Source organism: Pleurodeles waltl, chromosome 4_2 (genome assembly GCF_031143425.1).
Source record: "Pleurodeles waltl isolate 20211129_DDA chromosome 4_2, aPleWal1.hap1.20221129, whole genome shotgun sequence".
In the NCBI taxonomy this organism is placed as follows: domain Eukaryota; kingdom Metazoa; phylum Chordata; class Amphibia; order Caudata; family Salamandridae; genus Pleurodeles; species Pleurodeles waltl.
In genome coordinates, this window is record NC_090443.1 from 924,689,051 (window position 1) to 924,711,213 (window position 22,163).

The following is a 22,163-nucleotide window of genomic DNA, read 5'->3' on the forward strand; positions in this document are numbered from 1 at the left end:
AAATCACTGAATGGCACTGAACAAGCAAAAGCCCTGGATCTCTCCACTGAACACCAATGTAAGAAATTGGGTTATTAGTTGAAAGTAGCGGAAGCCCTACTCAAGTAATTAACACAATCCTTGCAGGGTGAACCACAAAAGTCGCTAAATAAACCTGTGCTTGATCATTTGTTAATTTGCCACAGATCAGTCAGGCTTTACTTAGAGGCAATGTGTAAAGTATTTATGTAGCACTCAAACAGTAATGATGTGAAAACACAACACAGAAATGTTCAAACCAATTTATGAAAAGAGTAACATCTAGTAAATAAAATAATACCAAAATGACAAAGATTCAGTCAGCAAACCCAATGATAATACATTTTTAAAGTTTAAGTGAAAATATGCCCATGATGCACCTTGCGATTATCTGGTCATGCTAGACCATGGGGAAGACACAAGTTCAGACTGACCATAAAAGAGTGTGGGTCAGCTACAGAGGCTGGATTAGTCCTACTGAAGAGTTACCTTTTGAAATTTGGCATGAAAGGCCACTTACGCATTGGCCAGAGACCATTAGGAGGAGGCCTCTGAAGCGAGGGGAGATAGAATGTCACAGACAGGCACTTCTGTAGTGTGAACAGCCAGCAATCGCTGGAGCTCTACATTTGCTGATTGTCGCAAACAGCTGCTGTCGGCATGATGTACAGGTAACGGATTGTTGGTCATCACGGGCAGTCGAATCTCTGCGCAAAGAGATCACTTCATGGTCGCGAGGAGCCCAAAGTACATTTCTGGAACTTTCACTTTTCTTCAGAGGGAGTTCTCACTGATTCCAAACAAGGGTTCAGTTACTGATGGGCACCTCTTGAGGATCAGGACTCACTCCAGCAGAGTCTAGCAACAAGCCTAAATCAAATTCCAGGGAGGTCAAGTTGGTGCTAGTCAGATAGTTAGTTACATTGAGGCTTCTGAAAGCTTATTATATCCCTGTAGCTCACACAGCAGGTCAGTCAACTGACCCTTGGAGCCACTTTGGGGAAACATGGATTAAGGCAAGCAGTTCAAATCTTCATTTTTCAGAAAGAAAGGTAGCACTTTCAGCAACACAGCAGTCCTTCTTCTGAATCTTCCACAAGGTAACCATGAGTGTTCTGATGAAAGGCTCTGTAGGTCCAACCTTTACATCTGCTGCCAGCCTTTGTGAGGAAACATTCCCTGGCATTCCTCTAAAACTGGTCTGGTTAGTTCTTCTCTTCCCCCTGGTCCTGGACCAAACTATTTAGTATGCCAAAGACAAGGACAGGCCTTGTGTCCTTGTGTGCTGCAGGCAGACCCCTTTGATATGTAATTAGGGCAAGCCCCCCATCTCCCTGCCAGGATGACTCTTTCACTTAAGCCCTAGGCTCCTTTTTTCTCACTATCTGGAAGCAATGCACAATCCACAGCAGCAAAGCCATTCATAGTTATGAGACCAAAGACACTGTCAGAAAGACACATTCGATTTGGGCAGAAAAATGCAAGCAATCTAAAAGTGGGATTTTTAAAGTTGTAACTTGATTTTAGATTACAATTAAATTAAGTGTAAACATAATTTCTCTATCTGCCCTCAATATGGAGTTAGCATTAATTACATTCCTTATTAAATGTAATAAATTGACCCAGTATGGCAAAGATATATCTTACAACAGTGATAAATGACTTTAGGACTTGTGAAAAAGTGTTAAGACGTGTAAATATTCAAGACACGTGTCCTATTTATTAAATACCATGCACCTTGACCTAGGGGTGGATAGAGCCCATCTTAGGGTGACATATGTTTTAAAAAGGAAGGTTTAGGCCAATCAATGGGTTTATTTTGTCAGGTCAAAACGACAGTTTAAAACTGTGCTAAAAGCTGCAGTGGCAGGTCTGAGACATGCTTTAAAAGGTTACTTTGGTGTGTGGCACAATGAGAGCTACAGCCCACTAGTAGCTTTTAATTTGCAGGCCCTGAGTACATATAGTACCAATTACTAGGGGCTTACAGGGTTCAACATCCTTCACAAGTAATAATTCTGCACTTGCCTTAGTGCTGGAAACCAATGATCCCTTTGTAGCAATTAACTCTCTCAGTATTGTGAGGCAGAGTGTTCGCATCCTAATGAGGGGAGGTGATGTGGTTTTGTGTTACAATCCTTAGAGACACAATAAACAAAACTCAATAAATCATTGTCCAGCTTGTGCTTTTAATTACAAAAATGAAAAAACGAAATATATACAAGTTGGGTTGCAGAAATACCTATGGTGATATTCTCTCACAGTATACACCCCATAGGAAGCCCTGAACCCTAAAACCACTAAACCCCCCTCATTGGCTAAACACAATACAGTAGTGTACAGTAATTGAAAGTCATACCTACTGGCTTTGTCAGGGTGTGGCAACAACAATTAAAGCAGAAATGTGCCATTATAATAATAATAAATCCTCTCAGGATGGTACCATCTTGGATTGATATTAATTACTGTATGCAATGATTCACTGTTAATGCTGTTACTGTCAATGTGTGAATATTTCTATTGTTTCATACTCATACATTCCTGTGCATTACTGTATTGATATATTTGCATATATGACCAAGAATGTATCAAAATGTTATAACCAAATATGGATGTCTTTTGCATTAGTTGAAAACATCCAGTACCTTTGAATATGCTTGCTAACTTTCATGGTTTAAGTAGGCCTGGATGCAATATCAGTCAAAGATGTACACTTGAACATTTACAAGAAGTACAACTTTGCTTTCAAACCTGTCAAGAGAAAGTGGTATTTTACAACAATAATGTGCCTAATTTTGTATTTAGGAATGGTATTTGCTCCTCAAGGATGCTTAGTACTTCCTCGGGCAGAAATGTCTGCACCTACTCATTATGGGCCAGATGTAGGTCGGTAGAAATTTGCGACTTGCAATTTGCGAGTCATAGCGACTCGCAAATTGGAAGTCGCAAAACGAAATGCAGAAAGGTGTCTCAGACACCTTCTGCGACTCGCTATGGGGTCGCAAAGACCCACCTCATGAATATTAATGAGGTGGGTTGCAGTTTGCGACCCCATAGCGAGTCCATGCACTCACAGGGATGGTGGCCTGCTGGAGACAGCAGACCACCATGTCTGTAACTGCTTTTTTAATAAAGCAGTCGTTTTTTTTCTTTTTGCAGCCCGTTTTCCTTAAAGGAAAACGGGCTGCAAAAAGAAAAACTTCCGAAACCATTTGGTTTCGTTTTTTTCAGAGTAGGCAGTGCTGCTCTGAAGAAATATATTTTTTGCCATTCACAAAGGGGAAGGGGTCCCATGGGGACCCCTTCCCTTTTGCGAATGAGTTACCATCCACTTCAAGTGGATGGTAACTGCGAGTTGGTTTGCGACCGCATTCGCGGTCACAAAGCAACTCAGCATGGCGATGCGGTCGCAAATAGGAAGGGAACACCCCTTCCTATTTGCGAGTCGCAGCCTCAAATTGAGAGTCTGTACCGACTCACAATTTGCGGTTGTGCATCACGTTTGGCCTTTTGCACGTCGCAAACTGCGTTTCTCGCAGTTTGCGACATGCAAAAGGCTACCTACATCTGGCCCTATGTTAGCTTTTGCTTAACATGTATCTGTCATGTGACTGTGTTTAATAGACTTGCAGTGATAGAAAACATATATGTACTGGTCTCAATTCTATGTATTTTTCGCACTACCCTCCAGCTGCCCTATTTTTAGTGACAGCCCTGGTCAGTTGAAATGACAGTTGTCTATAATCATTTCGCTGTGCTCCTTGCTATTTTGCATTAAATGCTACTTGGACTTTAGGCTTCCAGAAGTGTTGTGTTTTATCTTTAACAAATGCATTCAAATATTCAAAAAAATGGTTCTTTGGTTTATTTTAACATGACTACAGACCAGCCCAGTGCCTAACAACACAGATCCCTGCACCCTAGAACCGTAAGGCTAAAAGCCTCAACTCTGGGAGTGCTCAGAAATGCCTTAAACCTCTACCAGAGTCAACAAAGAAAATTCCTGGAATATTTAAGGCAATACTCTAAGTGTTAAATAGGGATCTTCTCAGTGGATGCTGCACTCCTGGCAGTCCCCAGAACAGAAGCAGAATAGTTGCCCTGGGGCACCATGAAAAGTTTTAATCAAATTTTCCAGCCCCTTGAAATGACCTATCAGATGCTACCTCCTTTGATGTACAGTACCCCAGGAACAATGCCTCTTTTTTCTTTCTTTTGTTTTGTAGGAAGCACTCTTGCTGCAGTTTTTAAATGGGCATCTGTACCCTTGCTCTTCCATGGAGAATCCGGCCCTCTGAGTACCTGGGCCATGCAGGAGCCCAAGCCCAGGGGGCCAATATGGCTCTCCACCAAGACAAAACTGTTATGTTCTGATCTGGGATTAGGCATTTCTTATTCTTCTGCCCTTCTGCAAAGGTGGAATGTGTATTGCGATGCACGCATCATACCACCCACACATGAGTGAATAGTTGGGAGGAGGCAAGCTGCTTTGTTCCCGAAGGCTCTGGTCACCTCCACAAGCTTTTTCTCACAACATTTGTGATAACATTCGAAGGTGTTTGATACCAGTGACACTTGGGTACACTGGCATCAGTGTGTTTGGAAGAGCAAGGTGACTTTCCTTTTCTACCAGTCCCCAGGGCACTGGGGCCCAGGGACCAATAATCATGATAATGAGAGGATGCTAAACACCCCAAGCCTGGCTGGTCCCCTTGGGAACCATGCTTCCCCAGGCTCCCTCAGTGCATTGTGATGCTCTTTCTTTGCCCCAAAGCCTTGGTAGCCCAGAGCAAAGCTCCAAAGGAAATAAAGATTTCTGTGGTTCCTGGGTTAATTATTTGTTTATAAATATATTTGTTGATGATTTTCATAGAGAAATGCAATGTTGTTCAAACAAAGAAGAGTGAAACATTAAGAACTTTAACAGCTCAGTGTTAATTAACATAACAAATCAATTGACAGAACTGGGTCAAAGTTCTCCCCCTTCCCCTCCATGGGTGTATCATATTATTAATTATTTCCTTGTATTCGTGGGCATACCAGGGTTCCCCTCCAGAGCCATGTGTTCCATTAATCGATGACACAGTACCTGCCTCAATCAGCCTAGCTCATTCAGCCACTCTACCCATCTTCTACCCCTTCCTCATGGTGTGTCCTAGGCATCCTATCAGGTGATCCTATTGATAAGGTTTAGGCCCTCTTCAGATTTCCCTCCTCATTTGTATCCTGAAATTCTGCCAGCAGCGTCACCCATGTTTCATGATTGTTCTGCAACTTGTTATTCCGCCTACTGGCTTTCATGTGTACCTCCTCTGCAAGGAGCCACTATACTGTGTCCTTTTTCCCCAATGCAACCTAGGGGACCCTATCACCCAACCACCCTATTGATACTTGTCTTTTAGCCCGTACCAGGGTCGACTGCAAATATTTCCAATATTACCCTTTCATGTCCCCCAGGAGGCAGTGTAACTGCCCCTCATTTATGGCAATGCCATTTACCTGCTCAGTAGTTGGACCACTGCTGCCCAAAAGGCACACACCCTGGGATATGTCAATGCCAAATTTAGGAAGGAGACACCATTCACCCCACACCTCAGGCAATTGACATTTCTATCCCTGTATATGCTACAGAGTTTGACGGGAATGAAGGATGTACGGTGGACGTAATTGAAATGTTTCAGTTTGAGTCTAGCATTACATGAGTACACAAGCCATTCACCACTCTCCATCTGATGGGGGTGCTTTAAGGTCCTTCTCCCAGGCTTGTCAGGCCCTGGGGTTGACCCTTACTCTGTCACACTTAAGGGCCTTATAGAACAAGGATACCAGATATCACGCCGTCCCACACATCAGCAGTACCTGTAGTGTGTCTGACTGCTCTGGTGCATCTAGGAATCCTGTCCAAATTTCCCTTGCTGTGTTTGCTTTCTTTGCACATTGCAGAAACTGACCAACCCTACAGAAAAAGCCCCTTGAGCCTCTGCAAATGTAAGGAACAGCTCCCCAGGGTAATGGTCTCCCAACCCTTCACATCTACCCTCCCTCCACTGTGCAATTGACATACTTGCACTGATAAGACTAAATGGCAACAGTGACCACATGACCTGCTACCAAGCAAAGGGGCATTGATTGAACACTCTATGGACCACCTTCTCCCAGATCTCTGTGACTTGACAGCCCACATACAGGAGGTGACTTGCCACCCTTGACCCTCTCATAAGTAATTCCATCAGTGGAAAGGTACCCAATTGTCTCCCTCCACCGCCAAGTGTGCCACACGTTGTAATTTGGTGGTATAGTACTAATGCTCGAGCACTGGTAGGCCCATGCCACCACCCTCCACATCCAATTTAAGTAGTGGCAGTGCCACTGTACTTCTTTTTCCTAACCAAATTAATGAGATCAAGAGGCTGTCTAGCCTCCTAAAGAAGTCATGTGGCAATGTTTACAGCGTGGGCTGAATTAAGTGCAGGCATCGGGCAGGAACATCATCTTCCCACAGGTATCCTCCCCACTACTTACAGCTATAATGTGTTCCAGAACAGGGTTGACCTTGTCAATCAACTCAGCAGCGGTTAATCATTATAACAGCACTGTCCCTCCAGAGTGTGGACAACCATAATGCCCAAGTAGCTGAAGGTATGCGCTTCTCACTGCAGCCCCAGCTTGGGTAGGTCACCTGAGAAGCTTTGCAGCTAAATGCTTGAGTGACAAGGCAAGCAACTGCGGGGATAGCAGGTAACCCTGCCACATACCCCGTTGTACCTCCCAGTCTTCAGATACTATTCCACCATACTACACTGTACCTCTGGGGGCCTTTTTACAGAAGCCTCAGCCAGGTGCAGATATTAGGCCTGAATGCCATCCTTTGCAGAACCTGCATCAAGTAAGACCAGTTGAGGGGATCAAGTACTTTTGTAATATCTACAGATGCCAATACCAAATCCTCCTGGGAGCGATGTACTGAGTGCAAAGCATGTGCAAGCCTTCTCATGTTCATGGCGGTGCTGCGGCCGGGCATGAAGCTGCACTGGTCTTCATGCACTATTATCCCCACCTCCCTAAACAGACGCTCCACTAAGAGTATGTATAATACCTTTTCATCTACATTGAGCATGGTGAAGGGTCTATTTGCGGATGGGTTCATCTCATCGGCTCACTTCTTGGGCCCCATACAGGTCACTCTTTCTTGCAGGGTGGGGGGTAACATCTCCTTTCTCCATGCCTCCCTGAACACTTCCAGGAGTGGCTCTGCCAACTGTGCCATGAAGTTTGGTCAAATTCTATGGGAAAGCCATTGCTTCCCGGTGTCTTACCTCTAGTCATCTTCTCCTATGTCCCCTTTAGCTCTTCTTGCATGAAGTCCAACTTAAGCTCCTCTTTGAGCATGATAGACAGCACATGAAGTTGACCCATTCAAGAAACCTTCTCATGGAGGTCAGGTCTGCCTAGTCCTACCCAGATGTACAATTTCCTCAAGTGGTCCGCAAGAGACAGCTGTGACGTTAAGACGACCCCATCAGGGTGCCTCATTGCCATAATTGGGGCTTGTTAGTTTCTCGTTTAAGCAACCAGGCAAGAAGCTTATCAGGCTTATCGCTTTGAAACCACTGTCTATAGTCCTGGTGTGTGTCTTTGCAGTCTGTCCCAAGTATCTTCCAGTTGTCACTTCCAGCTGTGTTACTCTCACCTTCTGCAAATCCGGCTCCTGCCTTTGTGGGTCAGCAATTGTTTCCTCAAGGACCCCCAGCTCGCCCTGAACTTGTTGTCAGAGGCCATATATCTTGTTCATACACCTCCACATATGACAGCTTTTATTGCCTCCCACTCCATACTTCTGCTAGCTGTGGAACCCCAGTTACCTGCTAGGTATTATGTCAAGGCTTCACCCAGCATTAGTTTGCATTAAATGTCAAGTAGGGTGTCGGCTAGCAACCTCCAACAGAGGGGTCCTCTGCACATATCTGCATCTCTCATCACTAACAGTAAGGGAGAGTGAACAGAAAAATATTAACCCAAATATGCAGCCGATTGTACATCTGCACTCAACTCCGCAGTCCCCAACACACGGTCTAATCTACTGTATGTGCCATGTGTGAAAGAGTAACAAGAGAATTCCCTTTTGGTCAGGTTCAATTTCCTCCAGATATCTTTATACCACAAAGTGTACATTGCGGACTGCAACATGTCTACTATGCTGTAGTGAATCCTATCTTGTTTTAATGGGAAGCAGTAGTTAGCTTAGACCTCTGGCTTGTAAACTCGTACCCCTGTTACCCAGTGACTTTTACCCTACTTAGTTTGCTCTGTTTTAGCACAATTATTTAATTATATCTTTTCAAGATGGCTTCATTGTTTCTAGTTAAGCCAATGTTTTAGTTTCATGTTATCAGTGCCACCGCGCTAGGTTGCCACTATCAAGCGACAAAGATAAACAAACTGTAGGTATTCACCTTAGGTACTTTCCCTCTTTACTCCTTCGAGGGAATTGTTTACATAAATTGCCGTCTCAAGCATGTCTTGTTAACTAGGAACAGACCAAAGTCAGGGGTCCGATCAGATCTGTATAAATACATCTCACACAGACAGTCAAAGGAATTCCAACCAGATGCCATCACTGCTATCGATGATGTATGTCACCTTGACGCTGACCCAGTCTTCATGTCCACATGGAGTCTGATCTAGAGACCTCATTCCAAGGTAAAAAGGGTTGGGGGCTCTCCTTATGAATACCGCATTGGCAGATTAGGTTTACCACGCCTCGCTCTCTTTAGGTTAGTGGTTAGTTTCGCCCTTCTAAGGTCTTTGGACACATTTCATATTTTCATGTCACTTCATGCAATTGCAAGATGGTGGGGGTCTTCGTACTAATGACTCTCGTTTTTACAACTCTGTTTCTTGCACTGTTCATTATCCTAGTCATTGCAGCCCATGCAGTTTATCGTAGATTGCAGTATTGTCAAATAAAAACCTATTAAGACTTTTACTGCATGTCTCTTGATTGTCTGTGTTTGATTGAGACATGCTGTTAATGTGAGAAAGGGGTAATCTCAGTTTAACCACTATATTCCCTGAGATGTCGCACTCCCGAGTCTATGCGTAAAGGCTGCCACAAATCACCTTTTACTGTTTTGTTTTTTTGTGAGATACTGCTAGTGAGCTGGGATGGTTGGGACAACAGTTGTGACGTGTTGTAGGACAGGCATAGTCACCTACAAACATAAGTACTGTCATTCTTAAACCAGCAGTCTTGCCTAGAGCAAGAGTCAAACTGCGACATGGCACCACCAACGATGGTGTTTAAGCCCTAATTTATGGATACCTGACTATCACTGTCTCACATACAACAGGTACTTGAAATACCATTATACGGAGAAGTCCGTGGTCTTGGGGAAGATCCTCCTCAGCTAAACAGGGAATACCTAATTAGGCTGTAGGTTGTTCAAGATCAAATTATTTAAAGGACTTTACTCCCTGCCTGGTGTTCTATCTCTCTTACCCATTACACAATATGGGGAATGCCATAGACATTTCTGAGAATGTTAGACACTCATTAACACTACACGTAGTAGTGCATGACTTAACAGACAAGGGTGGGAATATCACATTCATAGAAGAAGCTAGGGAAGCTTACCAAACAGAACCTTTCTACTCTTGGGTCACCTTTCCTGAGGAAGACCAAAGATCATTCACATTCCACAGATACAGAATTGCAAACATACCTCAACAGTAGCAAGCATACCAGTATCTTGAAATACAGATTACTTATCAAGAACATCAAAACTGGTTCAATGGCACCCTACAAGTAATACAACCCATGAGACTAGATCCCTTAGGTAATGAAGGACCAACGTGGCCTTTGTTTGCCACATACACTCCTCACCCAGGTATACAAAACATGCAGGCAGCTGATCTTGCAATTTATACATTGAGATAGTAACACTATATAGACGACTTGTTCAGTTCGTTATGTGAATTCTGAACACTATACCAGGGCATCCAGCACCACCATCACCTGCTGGATACCATTTGGCTACTATTGGGATTAGTCCACAAACAGTACTTTCAATCATGGGTAAATTACCCAGAGAATGAGATAAAATCCCGTTCTGGATAGCCCAGAAAACAAATCAGCTGAAGCTGTGTTTCCCCATACGGGACCACAGGAAAAACATAGAATTCTCACAATGTGCTTGCCTTTCAGGATGAATCCCTCAGTGGATGACTGTGCCACATGGGGTACAGTCTTCGTTGAAATTTGTACTACCACACATGGTACCAAGACACTTACCAATTTACCATAAGTGTTAAAACAAATCCAGAATAAGCACGGGGCTGCTCCAGCCCTAGATTTGGGGATGAAACATATGCTTAACTTTGACACAGTTTCCTCAATCATACACAGTAACATTAAAGGAGAAGCGGTAGCACTGACATTACGCCAGCGCCCCTGGGAGATTCCACATTTGGACCAAGAGAAACACCTACCAAAAATTATTTCCGATACCAGTATAGGACTGGATAGTTTGGAAGCCAAACCAAAAAAGCCTTAAATGCAGACTGCCACCCCTAAGGAAGGTACTAAATAAGCACAGAAGAGTTCTAAAAATCGCTGGGATAAACAAAAGCAATTTAAAGATAGATGAAACCAGAGAGCAGATTCTCCACACCCGCAGAAGTCCGACAGGAGATATACTCTCAGAAATAGAAAAAATAGAAAAACTCCTGACAGATATACTGATTCACGTCCCTCTCGTTCCTTCCAGGACGCACCAGATAGAAGTAGCGAAAGAGGGGGCCGTCCAGATAGACGTCCTGAATACATGTGATATTTTGCTGGCCAAGAGGGATTGGCCACCCGAGCACATCCATAAGCTCCCACATGGGGTAGATGTCATTTTACCTTCTTTCTCTGATCTTGTTCCAGAAACAAGCCTACGCTGTCAATTGGGCTTTAGCGCAGGCACCTGCGTTATACCGCAATTATGTAGGTTGGAACAAGGACTCACCTTGCCATGTAATACCTATTAGGTCTACACCCCAGCCACATCCACAATATCCTGTTAAAAACGAAGCTAAAGCTCCAGTGAGGGAGATCCTCACTCAGGTCGAGTACCAGGGAGTAATTGAGCCCTGCGTCTCTGCAACGAATAACCCATTATTCCCCATTTCAAAACCTCACAATTCGTATAGAATAGTCTTAGATTACAGACACTTAAACAGTCAGACACGCACATATGCTATGCAAAACTCTCATAGCACTGCACTAATTAACAACATAGTGCGTAAAAAATACGAAACAATCTTGGATATTTCCAACGTTTTTTTCTGATAAAAATTAGCAAGTCGGAACCTGAGTGCATTCTCATTTAGCTCACAAAAATTATTTTGCTGTTTGCCCCAAGGCTATCAGAACAGCCCAGGGCTGTTCTCAGCCCGTATAACATCAATATTACATGATATTGATTCTGAGGCATTGTCCTACGTGGATGACATCTATCTCACAGATGATGACCTCAACTCTCATCTTGCCACGGTTGATCGGACCGTTGTAGGATTTGCAGCCCTTGGCTACAAATTCAATTATAGGAAAAATAAAATGGCCTTCCATGTTAAATCTTTTTTATGGACCACATTACAGTGTTCAACGCTTCTGTTTGAATACACGAAGGACTGACACTTATGGACTTTTTGGAATGCCATGGAACTCTGGGTTGTTTTCTCAACCTAATAATTATGCACCTGAAGTGGTTGGGTGTGGTACCGTTTGGCACCCTGAGGACTTTATAGCATAGCATATGACAAATTGTGCTACTGTGGGAAGTGCGAAACATGGAACACTGCCACTTTTATTTTGTTTAATGACTTGCTTACATATCATCGAATGACTAACAGTAGTCTCACATTCGCTTCCGCTAAGAAAGACCTCTGTTTCGCTGTTCAGACATTTATAATCAAAGGGCAGCTCCCACTCTTCCTAGTCGCCTAGTTGCTCGTACCTTCCCTCTGCAAGATGTTTCAGGCAGCTTGAGAAATGAAAGGTCGATATGGATAAATTAATTATGCCATGTAAGAACCAAATAGTTGAAGGACTCTCTGCTACCGTGAAGGGCAACTTGTCTAGCTTTTCTACATGAAGCATGGTGAAGCTAGCTTCTCTTTTAGCCATTGTCCGTTGTTCCCCGGAAACATTAAAAGCAGTGAATAATTCACTCCCGTTAATATATTTCCATGGAATGCGGCCATTTTTCAGTGTCTGTAACGGCCAACCCAGCCTCATGATGGAACGTAGCTGTGTCTGTCCATGATATAACAGGGACAAGTCTGTCTGAGTGATATCAATAGCAGACAACACTATGTTTGATAGTGAATAAATCCTGTTGTACAGAGTATTCATGCCGTTGTCGACAACTGCTAAAGCCTTCTCTAAGTTTTCCTTATCCAATTGTGTTAAACGTGCAGCAGCCTCAATCTGTGAAAGTTTTCAGATTTCATTATACATAGCATATAGGAACCTTTTTGAGCGCTGTTTTCTAGGACCCAGCTGAAAATCCTGCAAGTCTACATCTTCAGAAACAGTGTTCAGATGTTTCTTAACTGCGGCTAACGTGTTAGTCTGTACCCATTGTTGGCACAGTGTACCCACATGGATGTCATAATTATACCTGTATGTTGACCCGATTCAAAGCGAGGGTCTGGCCTGTTAATTGAAAAAAAACCTGAAGAGTTCAAAAAACACGCTTGACACTCATTAATGTCAGTTGGCCATATTAACCACCCGCCGGGACTGGAAAGTGAAGAATTATAGGTACCAGCCCTAACCATTGCATCTAGTCTTTACCCGGTGATATTAAGGAAATATTGCCAATCTTTAAACCTTGCCGGAGTGGGGATACTGGGCGTATTCATGTCTTTAATTTTTGCTAACCCCAGACAGGACGTCTGCTGAATAGTGTAATTTAAGAAAATCATTTGCACAGGAATCGGGCATGCTTGAAATAAAGCCTCCCTACCCTGTATCTGCCAATCTTCTGTTCCCCATACACTTCAAGTCAATAGTGCTCTTCCAGTATTTGTAACCTTCAACTGCGAGCCGGGAAACAAAGGGATCAGAATAAATCAGTTTTGTGTCAGTTAGCAAAACTTTCCTAACTTGTGCTGGAGGTAATTTAAAATAATACGACTCCGCGTTCATTGTGTCATGCCCAGAAAAATATGTAAATTTATCAATATAGTATTTTGGGCTCCCCACTGGTGGTGTTGAACAGTGTTCCCACTGTGTGTAGTTTAATACTGGTCTGTGTCTAGTGGCACGGTGTAGGTAGTAATGCCCCCAATTGTTATAACAGAACATTTTCCCATAATTCATTGTATGTTCATATACATCATCACTTTCAAAGGCGGAATAGTCCTTCATTTCAGTTAGCATGGAATCAACTGTTTGGACAACCCAATCATCAGAGACAACATCAGGTGCAATTACATCTGTCATAGATATTTTGAACATGTATGGTATTTAAATAATCTCTGTAGGCCCATATATATCAAAGGGAACTTTGTCCCACACAATCCCATCAGAAATCGGTATTGCTGTAAGACTTACAAGGGACAAGTCTCTTCTGACCTTATGCGAGGAATGATATTGAGTTAAAACTTCATCAACAGGCTCAATAGAGGAGCGATCAGGAATATAGTGACCATTTATGAGCAAAAAGAAAACAGTCACAAAACCAACCCATAAAAATAATGCTGAAAATGTCAGACAGAACCATAAGAAGTTCCTTGGGTATATTAAATAGTTCTTTTCAAGCCATTGGATACAGCTTACTTCTTGTTGAAACATTGTCAGCCACAGTAGTGGATGAGTCTGAAGAAAAGTTTTCAATGTCTATGAAATAGTCAGAGGCAGTCTCTGCAAACATGGGAGCCTGTGCATTATTTGTACTTCGGTCTACTTCACGTGGAAGTTCTTGGTAGACAGTGTCATCATTCTGTGATGTGTTGGTGTAAAAAACAGCCAAATCTTGGACAGGAGTTGTCATTGAAGTGGTGACTGGAACTAACAAAAGTTCATTTTCCGCCCTCCCCATGGTTGAGGAGGTGTCTGGAACAGCATTGGACATTGTTGCATAGTTCGTAGTAGTGTTGTTCATCCTACTATGTAGATGTATGTCCTGTTGGGTAGTGAGAGGGGATCGGGAACCACCCAAGGGACCTCTTGGTCTACTGTGAAGGATCGGCCACATGGTGTAGTTTGATATCATCAAGGAAATTAATCTGTTCGTTCGAGATCCAGACAGTGATGGTAAGATGACAGTCCTGGTACCTTGAATTCCCAAGACCGGTACAGGTGCTCTGTATGATGGGCCGAATTCCTTCTTCACAGCGATCTTCTCACAAACCAGATCCCCAACTTTAGGAATCCAGCCAGTCGAAGTTTTCACTAAATCCCTTATTCCTAAGGTGGCAGGACTGGTAGATGATTTATCATCACAAAATTGCTGAAGCTCCTGTAAGACAGTGAGACGTTCATTTATGTCAAATGGTGTTTCTGCTGCCACCAAACCAGAGGCATCAAGATCTGGGACAGACATAGGTATCCCAAAGAGAACCTCATAAGGAGTCCCCCCAAGGACCGTCTTGGCAGATTATTCAGCGCTCTCTGGACCCCATATAGGTGATGTAGCCAACTGCGGCCTGAACCTAATACTCGAGCTGTTAAGGACTGCTTTAGATCACGATGCCGCCTCTCCACAACCGAATTTCTCTTGGGATGGTATGGTGAGGAGTAATGGAGTTGGACACCCATAGTACACATGGTGTCCCTGAATGCCTTAGAGGCAAATGCAGGGCCCTGGTCCGAATGGAATGCTGCAACCGCATATGTACCGATAAAGATCAGTAAGTCTTTTATAACAGTTTGAGTGTCAGCCAACCGCTGTGGCCATACCCACAGGAATCTAGAACAAGAATCTACAGTGACTAGAATATAGTTGTATGCACCATCAGGCTGTAGGGGACCACAATGGTCCAGGTACACACACTGTAGTGGCCTGTTGGACACTAAGAGGGTTGTGTGCGGTGGGCGTTTGATATTAGAACCTTTTATCCGCTGGCAAATGTCACAGCAAAGGACATATTTCTTTGTCCGTCTGCATAGACCAGGCCACCAGAAGCATTTCTGTAAGAGTGTTATTGTGGCCGATATACCAGCATGTGCAGAAGTGACACCCTCATGCGCTGCTTTTACTAGATCTAATCTCTGGTCTTCGTTGGGGATCACTCGATCTCCAACCCCAGGAATTGTTGCGTAGGCAACATTCTGTGCACTGATATAGTAAGAATAGTTTGAAGGGTATCTCTTTGGAAGGGGCTTGCCTGCAGCCGAAGCTTTCATGGCAGTTAGAATTTCATTATCCAATCTTGTTTGTGAATGAGTCACTGCAGCCACAGAAGCCGTAGCTACTGCTGCTTTGGCCTCTTCATCAGCCAATGTGTTGCCGGTAATGTGTACTCCTACACGTTGGTGGCCCAATGTATGTACTACATGGACACACTGTAGCTTATCCTTAAGATCAGCCACCCTCCCCCACACTGTTTTGTGTTTAATGGTGTTCCCTTTCGAATCTCTAAACCTGTTCAGCTTCCAATGATTGAGGTAATCATTGTATGACTGGACGCAGTAGTATGAGTCGTAGACTATTAAAGTCAGGCTTCCTGGCTCTGTGTGTTCTAGAGCTAGTATTAGGGCTTTAAGTTCAGCCAACTGAGCTGTGCAGTTCCCTAGGGTCTGCGTGTAGGTGTTGTGAGGGTGGAAGACTCCATCTGCCATCACTCCACTCACGACTGCGCAAGCGGCTGAATATTGATGTTTAGTTCCTACAGCCGGTTGTGCTGAACCATCGGTGTATATGACAGTATGGTATCTGTCTAGTGGCAAGATATTTAGAGGAGCGGGGTACTCTTGTTCATACTGGAGAAACTCTTGTGTCTGAAGTTTTGGATCAAAAATGTAATCGACATCAGTGGCGGTCAGAGACGTTGCCCATTGAATCCAATGTGGATGTAATGCTTTAGCGTTGGGAACGCTTTCTTTGGTGACAGCCTCTAATGCCGGCACCGGGGAAACAACAATAATACGTTTCCCCTGGGCAAGTGGCCTCTCTTTTATGACGGCCATCTGAACTGCCATCAGAATCTTTTCTGTAGGTGCAAAACGCTGTTCTGCATTTGAGTATAAATGTCATTTATATGCTATGGGTACCGTGTCACCCTCGTTTAAGGTGACATAAGTAAATCCGATGGCACCAGCAATTATTCTGATGACCAAATTTGTTTTATTGTCACATATGTGCAAATATTTAGCTTCTAGCATGTCCTGTTGCATTTTCCTAAGGATGCATGTGTGTTCAACTGTCCAGTCTCTGCTAGAAAAATTGGGCTGAACCAAGTCATAAAGTGGCTTGATACGTTGTGCATAATCTGGAATGTATGTTCTGTCAAAGTTAAGGAAACCTAGTAATGACTGCAATTTCTTAAGGGTGTTAGGAGGGTGCAGTTGAGCACATTTCCCTAGAAAGTGCAGGGCCAGGCTCTTCCTCTCGTTTGATAGCTCATATCCCAGGAACAGTACACTGAGAAAGGCTATCTTACTTTTCATAAAGTTACATTTGTAACTGAGGTCTGCAAATCCCAAAATGATCCGATTGACCCTTACAAGATGAATGTCGAGGTCGTCGTATGTGAGATATGTCATCCACGTAGGATAACACCTCTAAATCAATATAATGTAATATTGATGTTACACGGACTGAAAATAGCCCCGGGCTGTTTTTATAGCCTTGAGGTAAACAACAAAAGCGTTTTTGAGAGCCAAATGAGAATGCACTAAGGTCCCGACTTTAATGTGCTAAGTTCTGGCAGAAGAAGCCATTAGATATGTCTAATGTTGTTTTATATTTTTTACGCACTATATTGTTTATTGGTGCCGTGCTATGTGAGTTTTTTGTATAGCATATGTGAATGTATGACTATTTAAATGTCTGTAATCAATGACTATTCTGAATGAATGGTCTGACTTTGCAGCAGGGAATAACGGGTTATTCATTGCAGATGTGCAGTGTTCAACATTATGGTGCACGGCGGCCTAGTGTGTTAAAATAACGTTCATGGAGCTATAACTAAAATGGCTACACAACACCCTTCCCTTGTCGGTTGAAAGTGGTTCAAAGCCAAAACTAAATTTTCAGTGCTAAAAGCTCAATCTAAGATATGTATGAAAAGCAGGTCAATTTTGACAAGTTAAAGGGACACACAAGCACACTACGTGGCAATTTAAAACATGAGCATGTGACTTATAATCGAATTAAAAAGACATGTCAATTTAGAAAAGTTCCAAACTAGGTACGAGTCATGGAGAACAGGAGATCTTCCACTTTGGCAAATGTCAAAGATGGAAAGTCCTCGCCAAAAAGGATCAAGGAGCAGGTGTGTTCCATAGCCCCAGTGTCAACCAAGGTGGCATCCCGTGGAGTACCCATTGATGAGTTGTCAACAAATTCCTCCATGAAGGGTAACTCATTATTAGCTTCACGCAGCAAACGCAACCTCAATGCGCATGTCTGGTAATGAACCCTCAGCGAGAACATCAACAGATCAGCATCTACTGCAGGCAAGCGCTGCTGTGAAAGACGGACTACCAGTGCATGTTCGAAAAAGCAGCAAAGGCACCGAAACACAAGCTGCACACAATACAAAATTGGTCTGAATGACAAAGACCAGTCACACTCCAATTGCTCCAGGAGTGTTGCTCCAAAATACTGCATCATACGCTCACGACACAGCTGCGCTGATGGGAGGGCCATCATGCCTCCTCGTTGTGGTGGGACAGCCATTGCACATAAACAACAGCAACAGCAGGATGCCAGCTAATAAAGCCAAAGTTATCGGAAATCCCCCCAAAACACTACCGAAAATTGAGTGGATAGCTGAAGGTATCAAACCGAATATGGAGGAGAAGGTGTGAAAGAAACCAGAACCAACAGCTTTGAAAAAATGTGCCATTCCAGTTGTACTGGACGCATTTAATACTTGTTCCATGAGTTCACCAAAGTGTCTCTGAAAGTTTTATTTAACAGGGACTGTATTTCTGCTGATGACCTTGCCACTTGAAGTGTGTAGGTCTTGCACGCAGATGTAAGGGCCACATTGAGGAAATTCGATTTTTAATACGATCGTATCGACCCGCCATTTTGTGGCCCGCCGCCATTTTATGTTGCCTTCACTCAGGCAGCACAGCGAACGAAGTCCATTCTGCCTTTTCTGCTTATTCTGCAACATGGTGTTCAAAACAGCCTTCTGCCTCTATCTTTACAAGGCTGGTATTAAGGTCTGACCGAGTACACTAATCCCTGTCTGGTTTTCTAATCCTTGTTTCAACTATCTGTAGGCTCACACTATTCTCCGCCGATCTTATCTTATCGTCTGGCCTTCGCTGTCCTTTGCTAGTATTCTCTCATTTCACAACTGTCCTCCAAACGCACACAAACTTATCGCACCACATGCAACTTCGTTGTGGATCGGTTAATGAATTAGTTCAAGGGAGGGGTGACAAACACAGCTGGAGGGGAGGCAACCTTAAGTCACTTGATACTTTGTTTTCCAATTCCTTCTATTGGTGCTGTCTTGTTTTCCGACATTTCTATTGGCTCTGTTCTATCTTTACATTATTCTTACTGGCTCCTTTCTATGTGTTCTGGGAGTGTATGTAGTTAATAAATGGTTTTTATACGGTATATAAGATTGTGCGCCACAAAGTAAAGTGGCAGTCTCCTGAGAACATACCTTGTGTACTTCTTGGACAACTGTACTAGCTGCAGCTAATAAAATCTGATCTTTTACGCCTGACAGAGTGTCCCGTGTCTCTGTTAGTTGAGGCAGGTGAATCCAAGGAGATTTCAGGCGTACCCTGCGCCGCCAGGCCCATAAGGTTCTGGTTCTTCAACTGGCGCCCAACGTGGGGCGGCGTCAGCGGTACCGGTTCTGCCTGAAGGTCGTGAGGAACCCCGCAAGAAAATTCTGGAGGAATCGCGAGCCACGTCAAGCGACCCCTGTATGTCGAAGTGGTCCGAAGGTCTTTTTCAGCGCGGTTACTCCTTCCTGACGGCTACTGACGACTGCTGCCCTGACTGCCGCCCTGCCTTGGCCCTTTCTTTGATGATGTATGGTAAAGCGAGACGATAGACGGGCCTCTGTTGGTGTAAGAAGACATCCTTAGTTAAGTATTTGGTGGGTCGCGCCCACAAATTTTGGTCTTTGTTTTGTCCTTAGGTTCTTAGATTTGGCCATTGCAGTGGCCAAAGCCAAGGGGTAAGTGCATTTGTGCTGTGTAAACTGAAAGTTTTACCCCCTTGATGTTTGTGAACAGCCAGTAAAAATCGTGAGATGTCTGGTCTGACTAAGTTTGGAAAACTTTGTTGCTTTGGTTGTAATAGGGACTCCCAGCTTGAGGACTCCTGTCCGATTCCTTCGGTTGGAACTCCCACATATGAGCTCTATTCTAAACATGGTGTTGGTCCTATTGCCTTTAATAAGACATGGACCCGATATACAAAGAAAGATGGTGTTTTAAAATGGCCAGAAAATGGTAGTTTCGAAACTGATGTGCTAGATAATTTAGAAGCAACGTTATTTAAAAGAAAAGCCCGGCCGGCAATGTTTGACTCTTTTCGCCTTTGGCGTAAGGAAGCCAAACAGAGAGAAATTAAACAAGCGAAACGAGATAGGAAAACACAGGGAATGACGATTATACAGGCTGCTCAGCAATTCAAAGATGATGAAATAGATAATGCAATGGAAATTTCAGACAGACAGCATCGAATGGCAATAGATAAATGCTATCCGACGTTGCCTATCTCTTCCCTTGATAAGAGAAAAGATTTTGAGGAAGATTCCTTAATGTCCCACTTATTGAAATTGCCTCCGCCCTATGTACAAGGTGCTAATGCACCCCCGATGTTACAGCCTGTTCAGCCGCCAGTTGTGCTTCCGCCTGCTCCAGCTTTTCCACAATTGCCTCCTCAAGTATTGCCTATGCCAGTTTTGCCTTTAACTCCTTTGCCTTCTGCTCCTTTGGCAATTCCTAATGCTCCTTTAGTTAATTCACCTAATACCTTGTCCCCTATCCTTATGTCAAATTCTCCATCTATGCGTAAGCGATTTGCAGATACTGTCTCTGGTCTCTTATCACCTTTCTTTGAAGCTTTAAATGTGTCTCCAGCTTTTTCTCGAAGACAGTCTCGTAGTCAATTCCCAGACTCCGAAGAGCGAGAAAAATTGGACTCACTTGCTTGTAGATGGATCAAGAAGGGTCCCCAATATAGTACGTCTGATATTATGTCCACCTTTCTGCAATGGAATGCACCTACGCAGAGATATGTTTTTAAAGTTATGTGCGATACTCTCGCTAAAGAATGGGAGGATATGAATTTGGGTTCGGTCCCACAGGATCTGTTAGATGTTCAGGCTGACTTTGACAAAGGACTTATTGTGGGTCCTAAGGTTGAAAACGCTGTCAGAACACTTATTTCTTTCAGATCCCTATTGTTCTCACAGACTTTTCCTGATTCTGATCCTTCAGTTAGGACAGCACTGAAAAACTATCCCATGAGAGAGGTTTCTCCAATATGGAAGGAAGAAGTTGCAGCAGCAGGTGCTAATCCAGCTATTCCTGCGCATTTTCAGCGCATATGGATACATGTCCCCTGGAAAAGGTCTGAAGTTTTAGCACTTACACAGTCACTACCAGATTCACGCAAAAATCCTGCTGGTTACTATAAAGAGTTGTCGCAAACAGTTGATGCATGTACTATGAATCTAGCAGATATTGACATGTTGATGGGAAATGTAGTTCCACAGACAATATGGGCTAAAATTCGTAGAGAGGATCACGCTCAAGAATTAGGCGGCGATTGGAACGCTATTATTGCCGCAGATAGAGGTCAAGTAGGTGGTGCAAAGCCCGACGCTTTGATCTCAGAACTCCCTGGTAGGATTATTACATTAATGAAAACAATGATGCCTGCTTTGAGAGTTAATTGGGATAAGCTAGCAGCATGTAAACAAAAGAAAGATGAAAGTGTTTCCGATTTCTTTACCCGATTCGAGGAGACATTCATTGATCACAGTGGTCAAGATATGGCTACAGAAGGGGGACAGCGATTATTTGTGGATAAGTTCGTATATAACTTGCTTCCTGAACTATCACACAAGCTAAAAGACTCCGAGAGTTCATGGGCAGTTTCTTCTTCCGCCCAGATATTGGCTACTGCACAATATTATGAAAATAGAGACAAAGAAGAAAGGGAAAAACAAGAGAAAAAGACGAAAGAATTAAAAACTAAAGTTCTCTTGCAACAGGCTTATCCTCCTCGTTATGTTCAGCCTCAGTTTCAACAGCCTCCGCAGTTTCAGAGGTTGTATCAAAAGCCTGAACCATTCATTCCAAGACCTTTGCTAGGTCCCAATCAATGTGCTTATTGTAGGGAGGAAGGTCATTTTAAGAACAGTTGTCCGGCATTGTTGCAGCGTAATGGAGCAACATCTGCTTCACGAGGTCGTGGTGGTCCTCAGTCAGCAAATAGAGGTAGAGGTCGAGGTGTGTTAACCCAAGAGCAGCGTTCTTTTGTTCCTCCAAATTCCGGAAATTACTTTGACCAGCAAAATGTTAGGTCTACACAGTATTACAGTGAGGATCAGTATATTGAAGGAGGGAATGAAAGTCTTCATTTTGAATAGGACAGCCATGGACAAAGTAAGGGGGTTACGTCAATTCCAGTGGATCAGAATGGACCTTATGTTAATGTCACTACAATGGGTGTTTCAGAGCCATTTCTTTTAGATACTGGTGCCATGAGAAGCTCTATCATTCATTCTAAACTCCCTGGCGCACCTTTGTCTGGCTTAACGAATGTATCTGTAGGATTTTCTGGCGCCCCTGTTCGCAATCCAGTTTCTTGCCCTTTGCCTGTTTCAATAGGCCCTTATGATTTAGAAGCTCCGCTTCTTCTGACGAATGGTTGTGGTGAAAATCTGTTGGGTTTAGATCTATTAAAAAGAATGCATGCTACGATATATTGTTCACCTTC